This window comes from Pleurodeles waltl, chromosome 11, assembly GCF_031143425.1.
Source record: "Pleurodeles waltl isolate 20211129_DDA chromosome 11, aPleWal1.hap1.20221129, whole genome shotgun sequence".
NCBI classification, from domain to species: Eukaryota; Metazoa; Chordata; class Amphibia; order Caudata; family Salamandridae; genus Pleurodeles; species Pleurodeles waltl.
In genome coordinates this window covers 854,390,340-854,415,672 of record NC_090450.1, presented here as the reverse complement: position 1 = coordinate 854,415,672, position 25,333 = coordinate 854,390,340, and the positions used below count along the sequence as shown (strand labels likewise).

The following is a 25,333-nucleotide window of genomic DNA, read 5'->3' as shown; positions in this document are numbered from 1 at the left end:
CAGGAATCAGTTTCCCACATATTCGGAAACATTAATCAGATTTCTAAAGTGCCCTATGATAACCAATTCATCTCAGTGGAAAGGGAGTGTAGCATTTGCACTGAAAGGCCCCTCACTAGAGTTTTGACACATTTACAGCAGTGACAGACCTTCCTTTAACAATGTTAATGAGGTGTAGCGGGACATGTTCTTTTTCAGCTTTGATCTGAATTAGACTAACTTGATGCTGGTAAAAATAGGGACAAGGGAGCAATTGTAAGGAGGGTAATGCTCTTTTAAGTCGAGACTCTTGTTGTCATTGTTATAATTTTTGTATTATTATTATTAATATTATTATTGCTATTATTATTAATATTATTAATATTTAGGAGCGTCATGCTAGGCAATACCGCATCTAGCCCTGATGTCCCCGTAATAGTTGTTCCTTTGAATCACTGACGTGCTCCAACATCTCTATGTTCGCTCTGTTTCCGCAGCATGAGTCGTTTATATCAACCACCTCTGAACAGAAACAAAAGCGCTATTAATTTGAACTCAATCTCTGGAGTGTGGACAGAACGGTATGTCTCAGATGCTGCAGGTGGCAGTGTTCCTGGAGTCTCAAAAGCCTGTCTTGTTGAGGTCCTCCTTACAAGTATATTCTGCATTGTCAAAGCCCCTTGTGGGGAGTGTAGTTTTTTGTTTTGCACTTAATGAGACAAAAAATTTAGTCGGAGCTCAAATGGCCCATTCTGCTGGGAGATCTAGATACTGTGTGATCTTTCCAACCCGTATATTCGTACTCTATGTAAATGAATAATGTATGGCTAAATTCAAATCCTCGGTAAGCATTAAGCTCAAACTACAATTCCCATCAGCCCAGGCGTGCTGAGACGCCAACGAATGCACCAGAGTGAAAGGCTGTTTGAGCTCTGAGGCAGAAGCTGCAGCACGTTGGTAAGGGGAATTTTACTGCAAAATATACGTTACGTTTTTTACATCGCAACTTTAAACCAGTTGGCGTGAACAGACGCCGATAGAAAGTAGAATGGTTGCACCGCTCACACGCACAGATTAAGGCTGTTGTTTTTTAGTAAATTTTGACTTCTGCTGCACACGTAATTGCTGATTTTTGTTGCCTGAATGAAAGCGTCTCCGTCTGCTGTCAGTGGAGGGCTGTGCCCTGCTGAGCCTATCGGGTCACTAAAGGTTGCATGCAGGCCTCGTGGGCCAAAAGAGGGGCGTTTGGATGCCTGGGGTGTGGGGCGAGTAGGATATTCCAACAAACGTCTAGGCATGTATCACAGTTTCGGGTTGTGATGCATGTACTACGGTATACACCAATTATTTTTGATTTGAGCTTAACATCAGAGTCAAGCCTTTCCCACCAGAGACTGTATTGGTGTTTTAATTTGCAGCCGTGCATGTTGAGGGAGATTTGGGTGTGATAAACTGCAGAAAGAGCAGACACTTCCCTGATAAACTCTTAACTGTTTAAAGGCAGGTACTGAACACATTGAAATGCCATCCAGGTATCTGCAAACTGAAGACAGCATCTTCCTCATTGAAACATACAGATTGCCCTGCATGAGCTAGCCCGCAGATTGCTTTTGACTGCTTCGCGTTTTGTGTCTTGAATTGTTTTACGGTGACGTATGAGAAGGCAGCGGACAAGAAACTTTTGCAATTCAAATGAATCCAAAGGTGAATGAAATTCCATTATGAGCTTTATCCACGATGACATTTAATGATTTCTTTCAAGAGAAAGTAATGAATATCCCTTCCTCTTCTTAGGTTATAAAATAATATGTTATGCGGAAGTACGAAAATAGTACTAGTAGTGTACTATTTTTTTTTATTCGGCATAAAAAGGCGTGCTTCAGTTTTGAAGATTAATTTTTGCTGTAACCTGGTATTCTTGCTTTTGAGGACTGTGTTCTGCAACGTGTGTCTAGAGTCAGAAGCTTTATATAGAAAAACAAACTATACGCCTCTGAAATAATAGGCAGTCGACATGTAAACAGCAAGGTTTTACTTAACAGATGCATTTGCCCTACTAGGAAGCATTTGCAGGTCCATCAGGTAAAGTGATCGAGGGCACTAAAGAATAAGAAATTTGCCCGGGATCACAGAATGTCGTATAGTTGATAGCTCAGAATTAGAACCCATGCATTTTGGTTCCCCAGCCAACTCATCATGTACATCATACACTCACCAGAATGATTTTAGTGATGTGTCCTTTTACACCTATCAGACAGGTGAATTGTTTGCTTTACATGTCAATTAATGGCATTTAAGGTGTTAATTTAGAACTTTTGTATTCGACTGCCTGTGTTTTTGATGTTCATTGTATAATAGCTGGATAATTACCAGAATTAGGGATGTGCGAAATTGCACTTTTGTCCTCATGAATTCCAGTAGTTATCACAAAAATATAAAAAAATGTATGCAGGTGGTAATGCTTTACGGAAAGTGAGCTTTTGCAAACATTTTGTATGCAATTGTAATTTCTGTTGAGATTCTAATGAGGAAAAGGTTTATTAGGTTACATGCTCCAATACAAAAATTGTGAATTACAGGCCTGACGTGTAGGGCTCTCTAGTTTCATACGTATAGGTATTAATAGCTTATCCAGTCAAGGTACTTTGTGGTCCGGAACTTGTGTTCCTGTTTTTCCTGCGATAAATTTACGATTGCAGAGTGTAATTTGAAAGCCTGGGCTGGATGAGCCCCTCACGCATGGGCCTGGGAAATTTATGAGCCCCTGGCATGGTTTCAGAATTGTCTTGAGAAAGCTAAGCAAGGTATGCATTTGTTTACATAATTCTTGTGAATTACTCGCACCTCCAAACACTACAAGAAAACAACTCGAGGGGATAGGACGAATTTGAAGCTTCATTAACTTGTTGTGGGTATACCAACAATCAGGAATTCTGAAAGGCTATGCTTGTGTAATAAAAACATTGTACACTTAGTGCTAGATTGTAAATATCCAATGGTACCAGATGAATAACCATAGACCGACATAGGAAAATAGCTAATGCTAGCCTAACGTTTAATTCTTCTGCTGGTATTTGTAATATTCCATTTGTAATTGTAAAAAAAACTACGAGTATTCAAAGATGAGACATGATTGAAGTAAACACTAATTTCTGGCGTGGAGAAGTTCAATATCCCCTGATGTCAAAGTCGATGTCTGCATTCTGTCTGTTCCCCTTGGCTGCAGTTTTGGAGTTTAGGGAAAAGCTGTGTGAGCCACCTTTTGAAGGCTCTGGGTTTGACGTTTGTAATTTTTGCATCAAATTATGAGATCTGTCTGAGCCGTCTTCAATTGAATTTGTAAGTACTTTTGTGTTGTTGAATTAAAAAACGTTGCTTATAAAATCGTTATACGTAGATTAAAACGTGGTACAGAAGAACTTTATGGTGGGCAGGAGTGGAAATCAATAAACTGGAGAGGTGTAAGTGGGACAAAGTAAAACGTTTGAACCCTGCTTGGACCCCAGAAACCTCTACGTGGTGGATTTTGCTCAGTTTGGTTGCTTTTAGAAGCTCACTTTGGTAATATGAAGTGCCACAGACACAGACCTGCGCTTTACATTGCTGCCTAATAGTTCAATTTCGTGTCTAGCACTTTTGTTCAGTCCATCTTTTTTAGCAGCAGCTTTCAACATGATGATAATGTAAAGGTTTTTTCAGTGCTTGAAATGGAAACATAAAAGTGCAGGTACTCACTAACCTCGAGTACCTGTTTGCTACTTAGAAGTGCTGGCACTCTCCCGTTAAAAGGATTGTACAGATGTTGAGCTGTTCAGGTACTCTCCCCTTCAGATTAAAGAAGTGCAGGTACTCAGTACCTGCACATTTAAAGCAATGGCTTTTTTTTACGTATTATAGGTAAAGCAAAACTACAGGTCTCAGAACGCAAAGGGTATTGGCAAAAGAATTGGGGTGGATTGATGTTACATATGACATTGGCCCATATGGCAGCTAGGAATTTATTAGTAACTCAGTAAACACAATGTAACTAAAATGGTATTATTTTCAAATGCTAAATCTCAAAAAACTCTTCTAAAAGCCTGCACTTGAATTTGCGTTGCTAGCATGGTAAAGGAGTCATGAAAGATAATCTGACTAAAAATGTTTGACTATGAGCAAATTGATTCCTTGTCATGTCTGTTTTTTTGTCTCCTGGCCTTTAAGCATTCCAGCACTGCATGATTTGGGGGGAAGGGAGTTGTCTAAAAACAGTTTATTTGCTAATAACTTAGGCTTGGTTTGAAAAATGCATATTAGAACATTGGAATGTTGGGAGCTCCATTGCAGACAATGGAGTGCTCTGGGCTGTTACTGGCCGGTAAAAGCCCAAGCATCAACATTCCAATGTTCTCTTTGTTAACAGCAACAGCTGTGAACAAAGGCCTCACGAAACCCGAGGGGATTTTCATCCCCTCGCACTCCGTGAGGACTTAGTTTTAGTTTTTTTTAGAACATTCTGCCCTCTAGTGGCAGAATGTTCTAATAGCCTTAGACCCCGCCATAGCGGACTCTACTCTCCAATTAAAAGTCTGCTTCCTTGTTAAAAGCCTATCGCCTTTGGCCCCTGCCTTTAACGCTGGAACGTGCCTTTAATGGCCGGTAGAGCCTGATACGGCGGACTCTAAGGCTATATTAGAACATTGGAATGCTGGATCTCCATTGGAAACAATGGAGTGCTCCAGGCTTCTAATGGCTGATAAAAGCACGGAGCCTCAACATTCCAATGTTCTTTGTTCACAACGTCAACTGTATACAAAGGCCTCACGGAGCCGGGTTCCGTGAGGCCTTTGTTTTATTTTTTAGAAATTCTGCCCTATAGTGGCAGAAGGTTCTAATAGCCATAACATCCGTGCCTTACGCTCAGGCCTTTAACGTTAACGCTCAGGCTTTTAACGCTGGAGTGGGCCTTTGATGGCAGGTAACATGAAATTTGGCAGACGTTTCACATGTTTAGTCTTCAGCACGGCATGCTGCATGTAGATCTATCTGTGGGGATAGAGTTCAAAGTGGGGGGATCAAACATTTTCTTGTGATAATAACTTTGGTGCAGTTTAATGAATTTGAATGAAATTTGTCAAGCTGTTGGCAAGCTTAAGCCAATGTAGAAATTAATCAGTTTTAATGCAGACCCAACAAATGAGAAGGGGGGCAAAATCTTTGATATGCTGATAAGCTTTTGGTGCAGTTTCACAGATTTTCATGACACTTGCTAGACAATCTGGTCAAAGGGTGAAATGAAAATGTTAATTTGCTAATACATATTGCTGGTGTCTATGAATCTGCATTCACTTTAGCTGGTTGTTAGTAAATAAAAAGAAGTGCAGGGAGTTCCAATTTCAGTGAGATCATGAGAGAAGGCAACATTATAAAGCGGAGGTCAGTGCTCTTTTATTTGCTAATAACTTTGGTGCGTTTTTTTTGGAGCTTCTCAGAATGTGGCACCCACCTGGCATTATAAATTTGTGATACAACATACATCACATATCCACACAGCCACAAATAAAATTACTGTTTCATCTAAAACACATGTAATTTGAATTTATGGATAATTTTGAACAGAACACCTTAATGTATGTTTAAATATCTGAAATTCACTTTGATGTTCAGTTAGATGGTTATGAAATATCAGTGAAAAAATCCCCTGGAATCCCCCACAACAGTTAGACCCGCAAACCAGAGTTAGCACACCTGCCATATGTGCCATAATCCCCGCACCAAATGCAATGCCTAAGATTTAACAATAGTTATACCAGTCAGTAGAAAGAGTGCACATTATACCTGTAAGTTACAACACATGCACAAGCAAAGAGCTCATACTGTATTATTTGTCCTGTTGTTCTTAATGTTCATAGTAAGGTATAATTTCATGGCGAGAGTGAGATGATTCATGCCATTTGTGAAATCATCCATTATATCAGAGGTGAGGGAAATCGCATGATCCAAATAAAAAAAAAAAAATATGCAGAAGAGACTGGACCAGAGAGGGTTTTCTCCCCTCATCCACTTCAGATCTCCTGAGCCAAAGCATTCGAACTCGGTCCTGAATCCGTAAACTATATAGGTTCTGCAAATCAAGCCCCCACGATTCATGAATGGCATGATCTGACCTGGTGAAGGCCAAGCTCAGTGGCTGAACCCTAAATGCTGCAGAAGTTGTCTGGAAGCCTCACCCTTAGGTCAACCATGGCAGAGCGGGACATGTACACAGCAGATAGATGCATTATCACATATGTATAACGCAGAAATTCACTTGAAAGACTCAATTATGTTTCAGTGAGTATGAGACCAAAAAGCCTTGAAATTCGCCTGGTATGTGTGCAGTGCACAATGCACTGCATGACTCATGCTGCTCGCCTTGCTCAGTGCACCCCTTTGCTAATGGGGGTGTGTGTGTGTGAAAAAAGCCTACCTCCTAAAAGAACAACATGGCAGATGGCATGAGTTATGTGTGTTACATACCATAACTGCTGGGTATCAGGGTTTTAGGGTTTATGATAGTTGAACCGTAACTCCCTTTTAGCTGTGTGGGCAAATACATACTGATCACTCAAACATTAAAAACGTGGTTACACAATTGTAAATTCTATTGTAGAGAGATTTATTCATAGCTCAAAATCAGTGAGCAGCAGAGTAGCAGCTAATCAAATTCTGTGGTTTTAGCTTTCACCTGCAGCACACTTGTGAAGGCTGTTGTATTAAAAAAAAAAAAAAAAAATCTTAAAATGGGTTTAGAGCCCACCTATTACTAACCTTTACTTACAGTTGGCTGGTTCCCACGTGGCTCCCACATCACCTTGCTTACCATTGGCTAGTTTTTGAATCACTCTTGTTTCCTTGATTCCTATTTGTCAGCGCCTTCTCCTCGCATCGGTCTTCCTCCTGGGCTTCACGTCTTCATTCTACCATGAAGCTTGGACAGAATACTGCTTCCGCTGGGCAGTGCCCTTCCACTGCAGGCAGTTTTTTTTTTTTAAATTAACCACCAACATGTGTTGGTGGCATGCGCTGCGCGCACTTCTTCTCTAGGTACACAGGGTCAGAGGGGTGCACAATGCCCCCGCCAAACTCACTCTTGAAACTTCATCCTCTGTGCGCTTACTCTCAGGTTTTGTTCTTTCCTTGCATACTTTCTGTGCACCAAACCATTCGCCTTAATTATCATTACATTTCTGCTCCTTTGAGGGCAGCTCTTTTTTTTAAGGTCACCTGCTCGCTCCGAATGCGCACAAGCCCAGCCTAGAATTTGCAAGCCCACCCAAATAAAGCTCAAATTTTGGAACTAATGTGCACTGATTTGGAGACCTGTTGTTATCTGTGAGGGCCTCATTAATGCAGCAAATCTGATGCTTTCAGCTACCCCGTGCACCCCCTCTTCACCTGCTCGCCATTGTTTTTGTTTTCAAACAAACCACCAACCTAAAATTGCACATGTGGATTTCCTTACCCTCCCCCGCTCTTTTTTCTTACATGTTGCACAGCAGCGTGGATTGCTGTGCAACAGGGCTTAAGAGAAAAAAAGCATCATAGTGCTTTTATTTTTTACTTTAAGCCAATTTTCACAGCAGCTCAGACTGCTGTGCAGCTTGTAAAAAAAATAACTTCGACAAAGCCAGTAGATTTTGCATAAGCGAAACCTAGTTATTACCTTTGCCAATGATTGTTCCTATTATTGTTGTACCCGCCGAGATCCTTTAGATGTCCCATGTCACATCTGAGTAGCTCTTCCAGGAATAGGTTTTCTTGACACGCACCATGGTTTGATTCGTACCTGTCTTTGGCACTACGTCCAGCCATACAAATGGGGTAGAGATTTTTTTGGGAACAAGTGTGGGAATTCTGTGTGGTAGGAATTTTGTGGAGCTCTTGAGATTCCTGAAGTTACGTCACAGAAGTGCAAGGAAGGTGTGCAATGTTAGGCCATGTTTGAGGTTTGCAGAGTATTATGGGTGTGAAACCGTTGTGGGATCCACGGGAGTCACACCATCCAGGACTCCTCTGGGTGTCTAGTTCTCACAAATGTCTTGGATTGATGGGTTCCCCTGGGTAGCCATCCAGCCATGGCCCAAACCTTTGCTACCCCTATGGCCAATTTCTCAATTTTTGGTTTTGGGGCATTTGTGTTGCGGGTGTTAGGCTCAGCCACACACATGGGGTACAATTTTTATCAGGTCAAGGATGGGCTGTGTGTGGTAGGAAATTTGTGGTTCCCTGCAGCTATTGGAACTTTCCTTCTCAGAAATGTGAGAACAATGCATGATTGTATGCAAAGTTTGAGGGCATTGTGAGTACGAAAACATTGTAGGATCCATGCAAGACACCATATTTTAGTTTCTCCAGCAGTAAAATATAACAATTGGGTCTTGTGTGCATTCTGCCACCTGTAAGGGGCAGATTGATGGTGAAATCCGCATCTACTCCCCAGGGGAGCTCAGGTCATGCCATTGGGACTGCCCCCCCCCCAACCACCACACCCAAAAAATACTGAAAAGTAATCCCTGGTATCTAGTGGGCTTTCTGACCCCCACTAGTGGGGCAGATTGGGGTAAACTGGGCAGATTTGGAGTTAACTCCCCCCATCTCGCCCTGGGGCGGCAGAAAGACAAATGAGATCTGACGGAGGAGTAGCATAGGCCCATGCCCAGCCCCCCCCCCCCACAAAATAAAACAACAATCTAAAAATCCCTGGTGTCTAGTGGGCTTTATGCCCCCTCCTCTGGGAGGGGCATTGGGTGCACATTAGGAGCAAACACCCCCATTTACTCCCCTCGGCTGGAAGAAAGACCTCTGTAGCCTGTGGGGAGCACAGGCCTATGCCTGGGGTATGCCCCTCCAAAATAACTTTGTCTACATTCCCTGATTCCCTAGTGTCTTGTGATCTTTCTGGGGCAGATTGGGGCATAGGACAAGTGGAGCACAGGCCCATATCCAGGGGGCTACTCCCCCTCACCCCCCAAAAAAAATACTGTGCGTCATCACTCCCTGGTGTCTAAGGGGATATTTGCCCCCCCACCCCAGTGAATGCAGATTGAGAAAACACTCCCATCCACTCCCCAGATGGGGCAGAAATACTTTTGGGCCTTGGGATGGGGGAGCACAGCCCCATGCCGAGGGGGCTGCCCCCTCACCCTCCAAAAATACTATGCATTTACATTCCCAAGGTTGGGGGGGTGCTCTCCTCACTGCAGTCCTATCCCTGGCGTCTAGTAGGTGGATGCCTGCATAGGAACCACCCTCCTGCACCAACCCCCAAGGAAGAATCCACGAGGAGAGATCTAATTGAAAAGTGAAGATTAGCCCCTTTGCAATAACACCTGGTCAATTTAAATCGGTGATCAGGGGGACAGAGAAATGCTTCCAAGCACGATCCAGTGAAATGAGCCATTCTGCTCATTTTAATTTCAGTTTTCGAGAAATGACGTCAGTGCGCCAAGTGCACTGATCCCCATTTCTTCCAGAAAAAAGGCTGCTGGAGAAGCTCTTTCCCAGCAGCCTGACCTAGAAAAAAAAAAAAAACCTCTGGTGCAGGCACCAAAGGGTCCTTTACAGCCCTCCCCAGCGTCAGCTAGTTATAGACAGATGCACTGGGGAGGGAGTGCAGGCATTGGCCAGTGGCCGATACACACCTAAAAGGTTAAATTGGCACAGTGATCGCTCCAAACCATGTTGCTTCAGAAGCTGAAAGGTCTTCATGCAGGCAGTTGGTGCAGGCAGTGAACTGCAAAGCTGCAGTATCATAGAGCAAAAGATTCCATGATAGCTTCACATAGGACTAAAATGCAGGCATTGCCTCTTTGTGTACTGGAGTTTAAGGGTCAAATTCACACAATTCAATGAATATTTTTCTGATTACAACTGTTTGTGCCATTTTGCATCATGCAAGTCCTGGTTAACGAATGCAGTCTGCAATGTTGCCAGCACAGGTGCTCCGGCAAACTAAAACTGCTTGTTGCATGTCAATCATGAGCATGTTTTAGCTCCCATGAGCCTCTTGGGGGAGGGACATGTACCTGTTGATGTCATTATGCCTCTGGCACTCCACACATTAGTTTCATTATGCGCATTCTACTGGGCAAGCTGGGAAAGGCCTGTCCACACAAATGTACGCAATTCTAGTTTTGATATAGATAGTAGAATTACTATGTGCCCCAGTGCTCTGGCATAGGGGTATACAAAGCAGACTGGCATATTTGTGCAATATTTGCATAGCAGTTCGCCTGTGCCAAGTCTAGCTGGACAGAGTGGAACAGTATGCAGGGCAAATGCAGGAATTGTTGTAGCACTTTGTGAGTGAGGGACACCAACAACAATTCACACATTTTGTGTGTGTCCAGTCTCTGTATGTACAATTAATTTTGCTCAAATGCAATATAATGTGTGTTAACATAAATACATTTTGACATTTTGACCCTGCTTCTGCAGGCAGGTCGCTCCCCGCTCCGCCTTCCGCGCCACCTCCATCTCGTTTCCTTGCTGCTGTTTTTCCCGCCGCTGCGTCCCCTGCGGCCCCTCCCGCCTCCCCCCTCCTTCTCACCGTCTCCTTGCTGCTGTTTTTCCCGCCGCTGTGTCCTCCCCTGCGGCACCTCCCACTCCCCCTCCTTCTCACTGTGTCCTTGCTGCTGTTTTTCCCGCCGCTGCGTCCCCTGCGTCCCCTCCCACCTCCCCCTCCCCCTCCTTCTCACCGTCTCCTTGCTGCTGTTTTTCCCGCCGCTGCGGCCCCTCCCGCCTCCCCCCTCCTTCCCACCGTTTCCTTGCTGCTGTTTTTCCCGCTGCTGCATCCCCTGCGGCCCCACTCCCCAGCCCTCTCATTCGCCAGGCCCTCCCGCCTCCCAGCTGCCACTCCCACCCTCCCCACCTCTTATGGCAGCCGTGGCCCGGTAGCAGGGAGCAACCTTTGACCCTGCTTCTGCAGGCAGGTCACTCCCCGCCCGCCTTCCGCGCCACCTCCATCCTGTTTCCTTGCTGCTGTTTTTCCCGCCGCTGCGTCCCCTGCGACCCCTCCCGCCTCCCCCCTCCTTCTCACCGTCTCCTTGCTGCTGTTTTTCCCGCCGCTGCGTCCCCTGTGACCCCTCCCGCCCCCCCTCCTTCTCACCATTTCCTTGCTGCTGTTTTTCCCGCCGCTGCGTCCCCTGCAGCCCCTCCTGCCTCCCCTCTCCTTCTCACCGTCTTCTTGCTGCTGTTTTTCCCGCCACTGCGGCCCCTGCGGCCCCTCCCCCCTTCCTTCTCACCGTTTCCTTGCTGCTGTTTTTCCCGCCGCTGCGTTCCCTGCGGCCCCAGCCCTCTCATTCGCCAGGCCCTCCCCCCTCCCAGCTGCCACTCCCACCCTCCCCTCCTCTATGCCAGCCGTACCGAAGGCGTGCCAAAGGCAAGCCCGTCTGCGCCTGGACTGCGCCCAGCGCCAAACCCCCTTGCCCCGGCAACAGCCACACCGTCAGCATTCGCTATTACACCGACACCCTCCGCGCACTCAACACCAGCCAAGACACCACCTGCTTCCAGGCCTCTCCAAAGAGCACGGACAGACCCTTCTCCTGCCACAACTGCAGCTTCACAACAGAGCCCACAAACCTCCTAGGATCAAGACCAACCACCTCCGTTGCATACTCCTTAACACCCGCTCAGCACGCAAGCCCGCCATCGAAGTCTGGGACCTGCTCGACTCCACCTCCCCGGACGTGGACTTTCTAACCGAAACTTGGTGGAACAACTCCTCAGCACCCGACATCGCCATAGCCATCCCGAACGGATACAAAGTCGCTCGCCGAGACCGCACCAACAGAACCGGAGGAGGCATAGCCATCGTCCACAAAACCACCCTCGAAGTCAAAACCACCCTGTACGTCTCCTTCAGCGCCGCCGAACTCCTTCACTTCCAAGTCCGCACCGACCCCAACACCACGCTCAGAGGAACACTCATCTATAGACCCCCAGGACCCAGGGCACCTTTCAGCAACGCCATCGCCGACCTGGCCAGCACCCACGCACTCGCACACCCCTTGACCCCATCTTCTCCACAAGCAACCACGTCACCTTTAGCCATACCACCGAACTCTACTGGACCGACCACCACTGCATCCACTTCACCTTCAAGAAACAGACAGAACACCACCTCACCGAACAACCACCACGCCGCCGATGGGGCAAAGTCACCGAATTTCAACTAACCAACGCCCTAGCCCAGAAACCAACCGTCAACCCCACCGACCGTGACATCGCAGCACACAACCTCAAGCTATGGATCAACGACTGCGGCGACCGCCTTGCTCCACTCAGAAAACCCTCCAACAACCACATCAACAAAAAAGCCACCTGGTTCACCGACGACCTCCAAGCCTCCAAACTCCACTGCCGAAAACTCAAGCAAATATGGCTACTTGAATGCACTCCAGACAACCACACGGCACTCAAGGATGCCACACGCAAACATCACTGACTCATCAGGATAGCCAAAAGATCCTCCTTCAAAACCCGCCTATAAAACAACGCCCATGACTGCAAAGAACTTTTCAGCATCGTAAAAGAACCATCCAACCCACACGCCACCGTCAACATCACCCCCTCCCAAGAACTTTGCGACGCCCTAGCAACCTCCTTCCACCAAAAAATCACGGACATCCATGACCGCTTCAACTCCCCTCACACTCCGGACGCTCCTACCCCACCCACCACAAACTCCACCCGCTACAGCCGACTGACCTCCTGGACCAACATCAGCGACGACGAAACCCGCACGACCATGAACTCCATCCACTCCGGATCACCATCAGACCCCTGCCCACACCACATTTTAAACAAAGCAGACACAGCCATCGCACCACACCTACTCCTTCGAAACTGCAAGATTCCCAGAAACTGGAAACATGCCAAAATAAACGTCCTTCTCAAGAAACCAAAGGCGGACCCCAAGCACCTGAAAAACTTCCTGCCCATCTCTCTGCTCCCTTTCCTGGCGAAGGTCATCGAGAAAATCGTCAACACTCAGCTCACTCGGTACCTCGAAGACAACAACATCCTCGACCCCTCCCAGTCCGGCTTCAGACGCAACCACAGCACCAAAACCGCCCTCCTCGCCGCCACAGACGTCATCAGGAGCCACCTCAACAATGGAGAAACATCAGCCCTCATCCTCCTTGACCTATCAGCCGCCTTTCGACACCGTCTGTCACCACACCCTAAAATCCTGCCTCCACGCTGCAGGAATCCAGGACCAAGCCCTCGAATGGACCGCATCCTTCCTCGCCGGCAGAACCCAAAGAGTCCGCCTCCCCGGTACCAATCCAAAGCCTTCAACATCATCTGCGGCGTACCCCAGGGCTCATCCCTCAGCCCGACGCTGTTCAACATCTACATGGCTCCCCTCGCACAAGTGGCCCGTCAGCACAACCTCAACATCATCTCCTACGCCGACGACACCCAACTCATCCTCTCCCTCACCAAGGACCCGCACACCACCAAAACCAACCTCCATGAGGGACTAAAAGCCATCGCCGACTGGCTGAGAGACAGCCGACTAAAACTGAACTCGAACAAAACAGAGGTCCTCATCCTTGGGCGCACCCCCTCCGCCTGGGACAACTCCTGGTGGCCGTCAACGCTGGGTCCCCCACCGACAGCGCACGAAACCTCGGCTTCACCCTTGACTCCTCACTCTCCATGTCAAAGCAGTTCAGCGCCATCTCCTCCTCCTGCTACAACACCCTCTGCGTGCTTCGCAGAGTTTACAAATGGATCCCAACAGAAACAAAAAAGCAGTAACCCAGGCCATCGTCAGCAGCAGACTCGACTACGGCAAAGCCCTCTACACCGGTATCCCATCCAAACTCCTCCAACGCATTCAAAACGCCTCCGCCCGACTCATCCTCAACATCCCTCGCCACTGCCACATCACCCCCCACCTAAGAGACCTTCACTGGCTCCCCGTCAACACGAGGATCACCTTCAAGCTCCTCACCCACGCACACAAGGCACTCCACAACACTGGACCATCATACCTGAACAACAGACTCAGCTTCTACACCCCCACCCGGCATCTCCGCTCCGCTAACCTCGTCCTTGCCTCCATCCCCCATATCCGACGTAAATCCTCCGGCGGCAGATCATTCTCGTACCTCGCCGCCAAGACCTGGAACACCCTCCCGCCAGATCTACGACAGACTCAGGACCTTCTTTTGTTCAGAAAACTCCTCAAGACTTGGCTCTTCGAGCAGTAGCAGCACCTCCCGCTCCCCCCTAACCAGCACCTTGAAAGCCTCACGGGTATGTAGCGCGCTTTACAAATTGTTTGATTGATTTGAGCATTCAACCATGCACAAAAACATTTTTTTTCTGCATCATGAACACTGTGTTCATGCGTATTGGAAAATATCATTGTGAATCTGCACCTAATTTCCAAATTTGCAGTCATGCTGTTTCACACTTGTCATATATAGCTTTTTTCAGGGGTTCTTGTAAGTGTGGATGAGATGCTTGGGAGTCCTTCATGTAGTGATTTTAGTTTCTGGGAGTTATTCTTGGTTTCTGCAATATACTGTGGTAACATCGCTGTCTCGCCATATCTCAGAACTGTTGATGGTATGGATTAGAACTGCCTCTGCTCAGCTCTCCTTGGTCAAACTCTGCTACTAAAGTAGCACAATTCAGAACAAAAGATCACTTTGATCCAGTGCCTGGTCCAGCTGTTGCCCTTTTCCCCTTCCTGGATTGTGTTTCGTGCTGACAGCATCAGATCTTCAAGCATCATAAGATAGTTTCTTCTATCAATATCATACGCAAAAGGGCCATATCTAAAAGAATGTCACTCATGTCTCCTCCTGGTTGGTGTTTGGCTAATCAATTAGAAAACGGGGGTTAGTATTTCACTGTTACATTTTTAGAATTAAAGAACCCAGCCAACCTGTGGTGGAGACAAGCTGGTATTTTCTTCGACTCCTGAACTACTTCAAGGACAGCTGGCAAAACGTTTGCTGGCGGAGCAGAGTTCATATTTTCAAGATTCTGTTTGTGATCATGTAGACTAGCACATGCATACAGAAACTGAGCTTCTGCCATTTTACCAAAGGTTAAAAAAGAAGGGAGATTTAAAACATCAGGGAATTTAAAAAAAAACTATTTTCTTCAGAAATGCAAGGGCTTCCTACTAGGGCTGGCCATGACATCTTCTTCAATATAGTCCATCTAGGTCATCATCTATTGACGTCTGCTTGCTTCAGACAGCAGAGCCTTGTCATTATCTGCCCCGTTGCCTTTTGCATATTACTGCGTCTTCCAATTTGGTGACCTGTCCTCATACAGGAAAAAGTGAAACGAGATCCACAAATTCAAAGTGTGATTACCTAAAAAAGATGCATTCTGTCATTAATAAAGCCACATGTGGAGTACACCATTGCTTCTCCTTATCTCTCTACTTATGTGTATTTATGTGTTGAGATAAAATTGAAAGCTCCTGATTGGGCCACTTGCATGCAGCAGGGCATGATTGGTGGATGCGTGAATATGCGCTAGACATGCTGGCCATGGAGACTCATGTTTCAAATGCAATCCTCAAAACATGGCCTCCCTCGTGACCTTTCTTGCACCAATGTGGTCTACTGCTGTTTAAAGACTTTGAAACAGATCCTTCCCCAGCAGAAAATCAACCGAAATTGTATTTTTGCAGTACATTCCTGTACTGCAGTCTTCACATGGAAATGCCAGACACGTTTTAACTTTGATCCGAAGCAGCCAAGTTTTGCTTGGAATTGAAACAAGTTTCTCACTATTGTTAAATGTGCCTGAAACACCCTAATCGTAATGCGGTCAATACGTTTCACAGTCCTGTCATGTGCTGGGCAATTTAGTTTCATTCTCAATAAATCTGTCACATGGAGTATATTAAAGGCTTTGCATTATTTATGCAAATACTTTTTATTGTAGGAGCAGGAGATAAGCACATTTCTAGGAAACAGAACCTTTTTGAACAAGTTAGGAAATGAAGAAATGTCCCCCTATTCTTTATAAGGGGGTGTCTGGTAAACGGTGTCACAGAGTCTCGAAATCCAAGCTGACTTAATCAAACAAAACAACAATCTAGAATGCCCATTGTTGGTGATTGTTAACAATGCACAACGCTAGGTAAAGAGTACTGTTTTCCCCTCTAACCTGAATTGCTCCTTTAATCACTGTATCCTTTTCTGAATAATGCCCTCTGGATTGCCACGGCCAAATAATGAGTTCGGTTTGTTATTAGTAGTCCTGCGTACATCATCAACAAAATCACCACTAAGCGCTGCCCTGTTAGAGGGGCTTTAATGGAATGCCCATTTTGATTACCATGTTTTTGACACATCCCTCTGGTTTCATTCCTTAAAAATCCTTGTTGAGTGCTGTTGTGCCTGAAGCTCTGGCTGGAAGAAGCAAAGGAGTGGGGAGAACGACAGGAGGTACAAAGGCAGGCCGCTGAGTCGGAGCAGGAGGAGTAACAAAAGGCCATCAACTGTGTCTGTAACACACAGATGAGCAGGATGAGTGATGCGGGGAGACCTATGGGGAGAGCGGGGCCATTGATGTGGGTGTGAAAGAGTCAGATGTAAGGGGAAAAAAAAGTTGTCTCAGGGTTTAAGAAAAGTAAGATGGGTTAATGGTCAAATACCATAGCAGTGACCTGACCAAATGTAGTGGCTCTGTGGATGAGCTGCTAAGAGAGATGTGGAGACCTGAGGGTGAATGCCTTTTGATCCCAACAGTAATACAGGGAAGGCGACTCCTGAAACTGATAATTAGAGCGGAACTAGAATATAATAGCATTGGAACTGTTATACTACACTTACCCTTAAATAGCATTGTAGCCAGGTGTTTTGCGCATAAACGCGCAGAGGAGCAGCCATTATCCTTGCCAAAATAGTTCCAGCCAAGCAATCGGTAGCTCCCTGCTTATTTAAATGAAGCTGTATACTGCTACTGGAACTAAACGGTGGCTACAAAGCAATGGCGGGCATTTGTTTTTCTGTCTATCAGTGCTTTTCAAACTCAGTGAAGGCCTCAGGTTAGGCCTTCCGTGTCCATCAGTGTCCATCAGTGTAAAGCTTACATATGTGTATGCACAAGATGTCACTTGCCCTCTTCCTCTATGAACTGCGCGCCAACAGCTTCATAATCTGATCAGAATGTAGATGAGCCAAACGTTATTGTCCTGTAAACAGTGAATTATTGATGGTGGCAAAGCAATCACCTACAGGTCACACTGTTAAAAGGCAACTGGTGTCCAGGAATATTGTAGTAGATGATAGGATTTGTTATCTGTCTCTGCCACTGTATCTACAACAAGGTGGAAGCTGAGTCACACTTCCTTATAAACCGCAGAATTATTTTTTTCTGTTTCATGTAGCTGAATTAGAGTGCTTTACAGGAGAACCAGATGTTACACATTTCTAAGGTATGCAGGAATTTGTTATATGCTCAGAATTATAAGATGTTGAGTCGAGGCCGGATTCGAACCTCATGCTCGAATTTCAAAGTGGGAAGCTACTTCTACAACGCCATACAGTCTGTGTTGTGTGAGGCATGAATATGTGTAGTGAGGGGAACAGTTTGTCTTTGTGTGTTTGGAAATTTGTTGTTAATCAGCTAGGCATGAGATGAAGGTTACAGTTCTGGCTGCCAAAGGCATGGTTGTCAATTCACTAAAATGGCAGGTTTAGTGGAAGTGACATCACACAACCCACGACTCTCTCATGGAATATCACAGGATGCTGCATTATATAATAATCTTAGGAGCAGATGGCCATACATTGAATGTTTTGTTTTAATGATCTTTATTGAAAAGCCAGTAAAATAAGCAGTCAAAGGTGATGGCATAATCACATGGTCTGCAAAGCGGCCTATAGAGCAGCGTTGCTTCTAACAGACAGAATTTAAGGTAGTTATTCTACTTTGGAAGCATCTGATAAATTAATTTTAAAATGGACCTTCAACTAAAAATATAATAACTGAGATCCTGATTACAGTAACAACACGATCATAACATAGTCTAGACTTGGGAAACACCTAGGTTCGAATCTACCCTCCCAGATCGACCTATTTGTGTGTCTTGGGCAAACCTCTTTATCCTCCATTTCTTGCAGGCATGGTGAGCTTTACTCTTGATCAGATATCCATAACATGCACACAGTCCCTTTGAAGAAAAGTCCTAAATTACCATTATTTTTGCTCTTAAAAACTGAAGTAGTGAGTAAAAAAATAGTTTTTATACAAAAAAAGCAGAAAAACAAAAACAAGTTTAACGTATGAGCACTGATGAGCATTTGACCAAGGCTCACATGGCCTAGCTACATACATATTTACGTTAGGGGATGAGCCGCCTGAACCTACGGGAAGCTGCCTTTACAGCGCGTCCGTTACCACACAATACCTTTACCACACATTCATTACAACGCATTTGCTTTTACCATGCAAAATATTACCACGCATGACTTTACAAAGAAAATGTCAGTATTTCACAGGTAAGTGTAGGACATTATTCTATTATATATATTAGGGCAAGGGTGTTTTTAGATTTTAGGGGTGGGTGAGGGTATTGGGTTGCAGGTTTTTTTTAGGGTTTTGGCTGTGTTATGGTGTTAGGATGGCAAGGGCATTTTTAAGGTTTAGGGTGGGTAGGGTTTTTTGGGTGTTAAGGGTGTTTTTAGGGTTTAGGGTGGATAAGTGTATTTGGATGGCAAGGGTATTTTTAGGGTTTAGGGTGGGTGAGGGTATTTAGTTGGTATAGGTATTTTGTGGGGTGTAGAAGTAGGTAAGGGTATTTAGGTCATATAAGTATTTTTAGGGTTTAGGGTAGGTAAGGGTATTTGGGTAGGAAGAATATTTTTGGGGTTTAGGGTGGGTAGGTGTATTCAGTAGCAGGGGTATTTTTAGGGTTTAGCGTGGGTAAGGGTTGGGTTGGGGGTTGTTAAGGTAATATATGCAGGCCTCAAAATCATAAAAATATTACTAGACCTGCAGGTCCTGTAGCTTGAATAATCTACTCAACCTAACTGTAATGTACTTGACCCGGAAACGGGTCTCAAATTGTGTGCTCGGTGGCAAATATTGTATTTTACAATCGCCTTTTTCTTCGTTCTCACATTTGAGGGCACCTTCAAATGTGTGAGTTCATCGTTTCTCCTGTAAAAAAAAATCCTCTTATGTTTGATTAATTACACTAAACGTTTGCTTCATGTATAAGCATTCTAGCCCACATATAGAGTAAACATGATTCATGCATGACTTGTCTCTTAGTTTACTAATAGATTTGCCATCAGGGCAGGAGTGTTTCTCAGTTTATGTTTAAACACTCACTTTTAACAAATATGTTACTAAAGCATGATGTGGTAGCAAGACAGTACATTTCCAAGAAATGTCCAAACATCTTCCCACTAACTTCCAGCTTTAATGATAAAACTATACAGTGGAGATAACATGTTCCATATGGGGGCAACATGTGTTAAACATGTTTGACCTTATAAAAATCAGGTTGTAAAATTTTTTTACATAACCACGCACCTTTTAGTTTTCAGATGTCTACTTTTAAACAGCAAAGGTAAACCCAAGTTATCATAAAAAAACAGTATTGCAAAACCAGTAGGTCAAGCATTGGATGCCTGCAATTTGGCTTTGTCAGTTCTTATTTTGTCATGGGGTTTCCAAAATGTGGTTGGGAAAGCTGCCAAACACACATCAATGTAAACAAAATACTAAAATGAAAAATACATTTTGATCTCTCTCAAAAAGCACACATTTCCATAGCATTCCCTGGCTCTACAGGGAACCACTTTGTGTGTGAATATGCTCCTTGTGACAAGGCAGAGTGCCGTCCCTCACAATGAAGTTAGCTATTGGCTAAAGTAGGCTGATCCATTACCCCATACTTTGTTATTGTGAGAGGAACAAAATGTGAATGACAACAGCAGAACATTGGATGAAGAGGGCCGACAGAGTCCCTCTAAAAAAGTATATTATATATAAAATTGTACTAAAATCAAAAAGTCATGGATAACTCCAGGTCTAACAAGGGGAGTGGCCGTGTGTAAGAGGCACCTTCAATCTGTTTTTTACAGGGCAGTGCTTTTCTGGTTGAAAGAACAGCCCAAAAGTAGTGTTAATTTTTTTAGTTCATCCTGAGATTAGGACATCTTTCTCTTTACATCACCTGAGGTGGCTTATTTCCCTTAAGCTGCCAAGTTCACATTTTGTTACAAGGTCACCTCTTCAGTCCAGATGGATTTCATTTCACTTTGAGGCTGTGTGAATGAGCCTGCCGGGTTAATACAGAGTTGTGATATTGGGATTGAAGATTTCATAGTTAGTGGCGGGCTTACCGTTTTTGTTCAATGAGGGAAATGTACCTTAAGTGTAACATAAAAAAGTAGATTATTTGACATACAAGTACCAACATCTTTTCCACTGTAGCCAGGGAACAAACTTACTGGAAGCATTTTCTTTACTGATGAATAGTACAAAAGTTGAAAAACAGTAGAGAACCCATAAGAAATGTATATGCTCGGTGAACATCCGCAAGGTGATAAAGCAGAAGAGTTATCAGTTCTAAGTAGGCTTTGTCAGCAAGACTACATACAGGAAGATTCACAAGAGATTAGATTATGAGCTAGGGTAATGGGATGTTAGCAGTGATAACATACCAAGTGTGCAGGTAAGTATCATAGAGAGGATTCATCAGTTCTAGATAGTGGTTGTTAGAAATGGAGTCTCTAGTTGGCAGAGGCATACACCCTTGTCCAAGTAGGGACCACAATCCTAGTCAGAGTAAGTCACACACAATCCAAACTGTCCTGTGTCCACCCTCTGGTAGCTTGGCACTGAAGACTCAGGCTTAACTTAGAAGGCAATGTGTAAAGTATTTATGCAATAAATTATACAGTAACACAGTGAAGACACCACAAAAATACATCACACAGATTTAGAAAAATAGATAATATTTATCTGAATAAAATAAGGTTAAAAAGACAAAGATCCAAAAAGCACAAGTTTAAATATCACTTTTAAAAGGTTTAAAAGAGTTTTAATCTTTAGAAATAAACAGTTGTCTCTTTCTTACACACTGTACCTGGTATGGGTAAAAAATAATGACGCACGGAGCACGCAGAGGAGGAGATGCGTGGAAAAATAGGGTGTGCATCAGATTTTCCAACCCGGCACAGGCGATGCGTCGTTTCTTTCAACATTGCAAGGGGCTTGCATAATTTTTCGCCGCGCAATCTTTGTTCCTCACTGTGAAGCGGGGATATTCTCTTGCTGGAAGAAGGCATGGGTGCTGCGTCGATCCAGTAAGAGATGTGTCAAATTCTCCATCGCAAGGCAGGCACTGCGTAGAATTTCAACTCTGGAAGTCGGGCAGCGTAGTTCCGGTCAGCTGTGCGGCGTTTTCTTGGTCACAATGCAGACTTGGCATCGATTTCGGCAGGCTGTGCTTCGATTTTCAATGCACAAGGAGTTTCCTGAAGAGATTAAGTCTTTTTGGCCCTGAGGCTTCAGAAAACAAGAGGCAAGCTCAATCCAAGCCCTTGGAGAGCACTTTTGGGGAAGGCAGAGTCCTTCTCAGCAAAGTCAGAGCCCAGCAGAGCAGCAGGGCAACAGCAGGGCAGCAGTCCTTCTCAGCAAAGCAGTCCAGACGAGTCCTTTGGGCAGCCAAGCAGTTTCTCTTGATAGGATGCAGGTGTCGGTCCAGAAGTGTCTGGTTTGGTAGGGTTACAGACCCAATTTATGTGCCCAAAAATGCCTTTGAAGGAGGGGAGACTTCGAGTGGTTTTAAAGTGCACAAGTTTCCCCTTTCAGTTCAGACCTGTCTGCCAGGGCCCCAGTAGGGGGTTTGGCAGTCCATTGTGTGAGGGCAGGCCACTGGCCTTTGAAATGTAAGTGTCAGGCCCTCCACCCTTTCAGCCCAGGAAGACCCATTCAGTATGCAGATGAGTGCAGGTGTGACTGAGTGCCCTGTGTTTGTGGTTGTCTGGGTGAAATGCACGAGGGATCTGTCAAACCAGCCCAACCCAGACGTTGAAAAGTACTTTTAAATGGCAAGTTGAAGTGGCAGTGAAACTGCACACACACACCCATTGCAGTGGCAGGCCTGAGACATGGTGAAGGGACTACTTATGTGGGTGGCGCAATCAGTGCTGCAGGCCCAATAGTAGCATTTAATTTACAGGCCCTGGGCACATGTAGTGCACTTTACTAGGGACTTACAAGTAACTCATATGTGCCAATTGGGGATGAACCAATGGTACTGTGTTTAAGGGAGAGACAATATGCACTTTAGCACTGGTTAGCTGAGGTAAAGTGTGCAGAGTCCTAGAACCAGGAAAAACAGTGTCAGAAAAGTGGAGGGAGACAGGCAGAAAGTTGGGGGATGACCACCCTAGAGCTGTCAGGTCTAATAGTGGTCTAGACTGTTCCATAAAGATTTAATGGCCGAGATTCAGGAAATTGAGTTGCTAGTTTTGAGTGAGTTCCTCTAATATATCTTAGCCATCCCCACCATGTATTGTTGGAGGCATTTCCCAGTGATTTCCAAGAAGACAGGATAGTTTTATGGGCTAAGGTAAACATTAAGTCCATTAGGAGTAAGTCATCCCTTTGCAGTCCAATTGTGTGTGAGGACCGCAGATGTAGAACGAAAAGGTACTAGTGAGTTTAGTGTGAAATATGTTGTCAATAGTATTGTGAATTTTAGTCCACAAATTTTGTAATGAGCGGTATTAATACATCATGTGACAAAGGTTCATATTCCTGGGGTAAGAACCCCAACATGTACTTTTGTCCATGAGACCTAATTAGTTAATTCAGTGTCCAGAAGGTTCTGTAAAGTATATGTAATTTAGTCTGGACAAGATTTTGTGTTATGTTCTTAGTGAAAGGGGAGGCCCAAAGTTTTGACCTGTCCGTGTGCAATAGGTTAGGTAATCCATCTTGGGACCAGTCAGAACACCATTTCTGTTGGGTAGAATTACATAATGAACTGGTTAGAGGTCTGAGTTTGGCATACATTTTAAAAGCTAGGCTTCCGCCTCTCCTAAATAATGCCAGGAGGGTCGGCACCATAGCTTCTTTAAATTGAAAAGCTCTGTGTTTTGAGAAGGCAGTTTTTAGTTTGAGGAAATCATAAAAATCGGAAGGAGCAATATTGTATTTTTGTTTAATGTCATAGAATGATTGGTGGAAGTATTTGGAGCTAGAGTCGGGTACCACAGAAATTCCCTTTGTCCTCCTTGAACGTCCTATAGAGATAGAGAGCTCACATTTAATATCTTTGTTGAACCAGCTTGAGGCCTTACGGGAGTGTCTATTTTTTACCATTGAGAAACAAAGGTCTACATATAATATGACATTTCTAGTATGTTTCAAATTGAGTCTATCAAGAATGTGGTGTTCTTTGGAAATGGTTAAAAGAGACGGCACAGATAGGTTGTCTGCTAGCGTTTGTTCAAGGAAAGGACGAACGTCTGGGACATCGTCAAGCCATTTCGCTCCTTGCGCAGCTTGAAAAGCAAATTGGTATTTTCTGAAGTCTGCAAGGTTAACACTGTCTAAGTGTTTAGATAGACAACTTTTTTTTTTTTTTTTTTTAGAATTCCAAAATAATTAGTTAAGGCAGTCTATATTATGAAAAAATGAATCAGAGCAGAGGATGGGGGGCAAGTTTAGTAGATGATTAAGGTTGAGGAGTACTCCTTGGTATCGGGGTATAACCTTAATAAAGATAAATACGAGGTTCGTCCACTTAACATTACCTGCACCAAAGAGGTTTTAGGCTCCTCAGGCTTACCATGGCAACCCACCTTTCACAAAAAACTAGTACTCAAGTTTAATGACTATCTTATTGAGTCAATATACGACATAACGAAACCTTGGTCCTTCAAAAAGTTGAGAAATTTCTAGAAGGCTGGTCACCAAAATTCCTGACAGGGTGGGGAAGACTCGAATACATCAAAATGGTTATCACTACGATTGTCAACTAGCTACTATACTTATCCCCCATCCTCTGCTCTGATTTATTTTTTTGTAATACAGACTGCCTTAACTAATTAATTGGGAATTCGAAAAACAAGCAGGACCTACTTAATTGCAACTGCTGCAAGTTTGCACAGCTAGAGCGTCAAAGGTGTGCCAGAGGCAAGCCCGTTTGCGCCTGTCTGTGCCTGGACTGCACCCAGTTCCACAGATCCTGGTCTGACCGAACGCCACTGCCACACAGCCTCTCTCCTTCATGCAGTCAACCCTGGACACCGCCACAACAGCTGCTTCCACAACTCACCTCGCTCCACGATAGGACGTTTGTCATGCACTCACTGCCATTTCACATGCACCACCACGTCCACCCCATGCGCCACACGTCTTGTCCCATCTGGCATGCATACTCCTCAACACCAGATCTCTCAGCAAACAAACCATAAAGATCTAGGACACCATCAGTATGTGCTGCCCAGACGTCCTCTTCCTGAGAGAGTCCTGGCTAAATTCCTCATTGGCATCCACCATTGCCACAGCCATTCCACTGGGCTACAAAATCTCCCACTAGGACAGACTGAACAAGCCAGGACTCGCCATCTTCCAGAAGGACTCCATCACCTGCATCACCTCCACCGATGAGAACACAACTTTCGTGGAGCATATGCACTTCGGACTACGGACCACCAACTGCACCATCATCAAAGACACCCTAACTTACCGACCATGCGCCACCTTCAGCAATCTCATCAGCTTGAATGGCTCATCTAACTCACCGATCTCAACTTTAATCTCGATGACTGAAAAGATCCCAACTTCACTGCCTTACTCGAGAGTCATGAGATCCTGGCATTTACCCAGGTCATCAAAGACCTTACCCACAATACAGGACACCCCCTTGACCCCATATTCACAGTCAGCAACAAGGTCAAGTTGAGCCACCTTACTATGCGCACTAGGACTGACCACTCCATCATCCACTTCTTCAGTGGCGCACCCCAACGCCCCTCCCAGCCAGGACTACTAACAACCTCAGACATATGTTGAACAAGATAAAGGACACACACTGAACCGACACCCTCTGTGCCCACCAACCAAACCTCATTGGCAACCTGCATGCCAACATCAAAGCCTTCAACAACTGGATCACTGCCGGCACAGGCACCCTAGCTCCCTGAAGAATGTCAAACACTCAAGAACCTACACACAAGCCAGCTGGTACACTGAAGGCCTTAGAAACTTCAGCACCACTGCAAACAGCTGGAGAACAATGGACAACCAGCCTGGAAACCACTGTAAGAAACACTTAACAGTCCAGGCTCACGAAGTACCACACCCAGCTCAC

At 45.0% G+C, this 25,333-nt stretch overlaps 1 protein-coding gene across 1 annotated transcript in view; it reads left to right on the top strand.

Annotated features, from left to right (window-relative positions):
* Positions 1 to 868: 868 nt before the first annotated feature.
* The window catches only part of ASPHD2 (aspartate beta-hydroxylase domain containing 2), a 276,383-nt gene continuing 251,918 nt past the window's right edge, over positions 869 to 25,333 (top strand). Inside the window, exon 1 of the mRNA XM_069214695.1 lies at positions 869 to 936. The gene's annotated coding sequence lies outside the window, so the exon portion shown is untranslated. The remainder of the gene's footprint in view (positions 937 to 25,333) is intronic.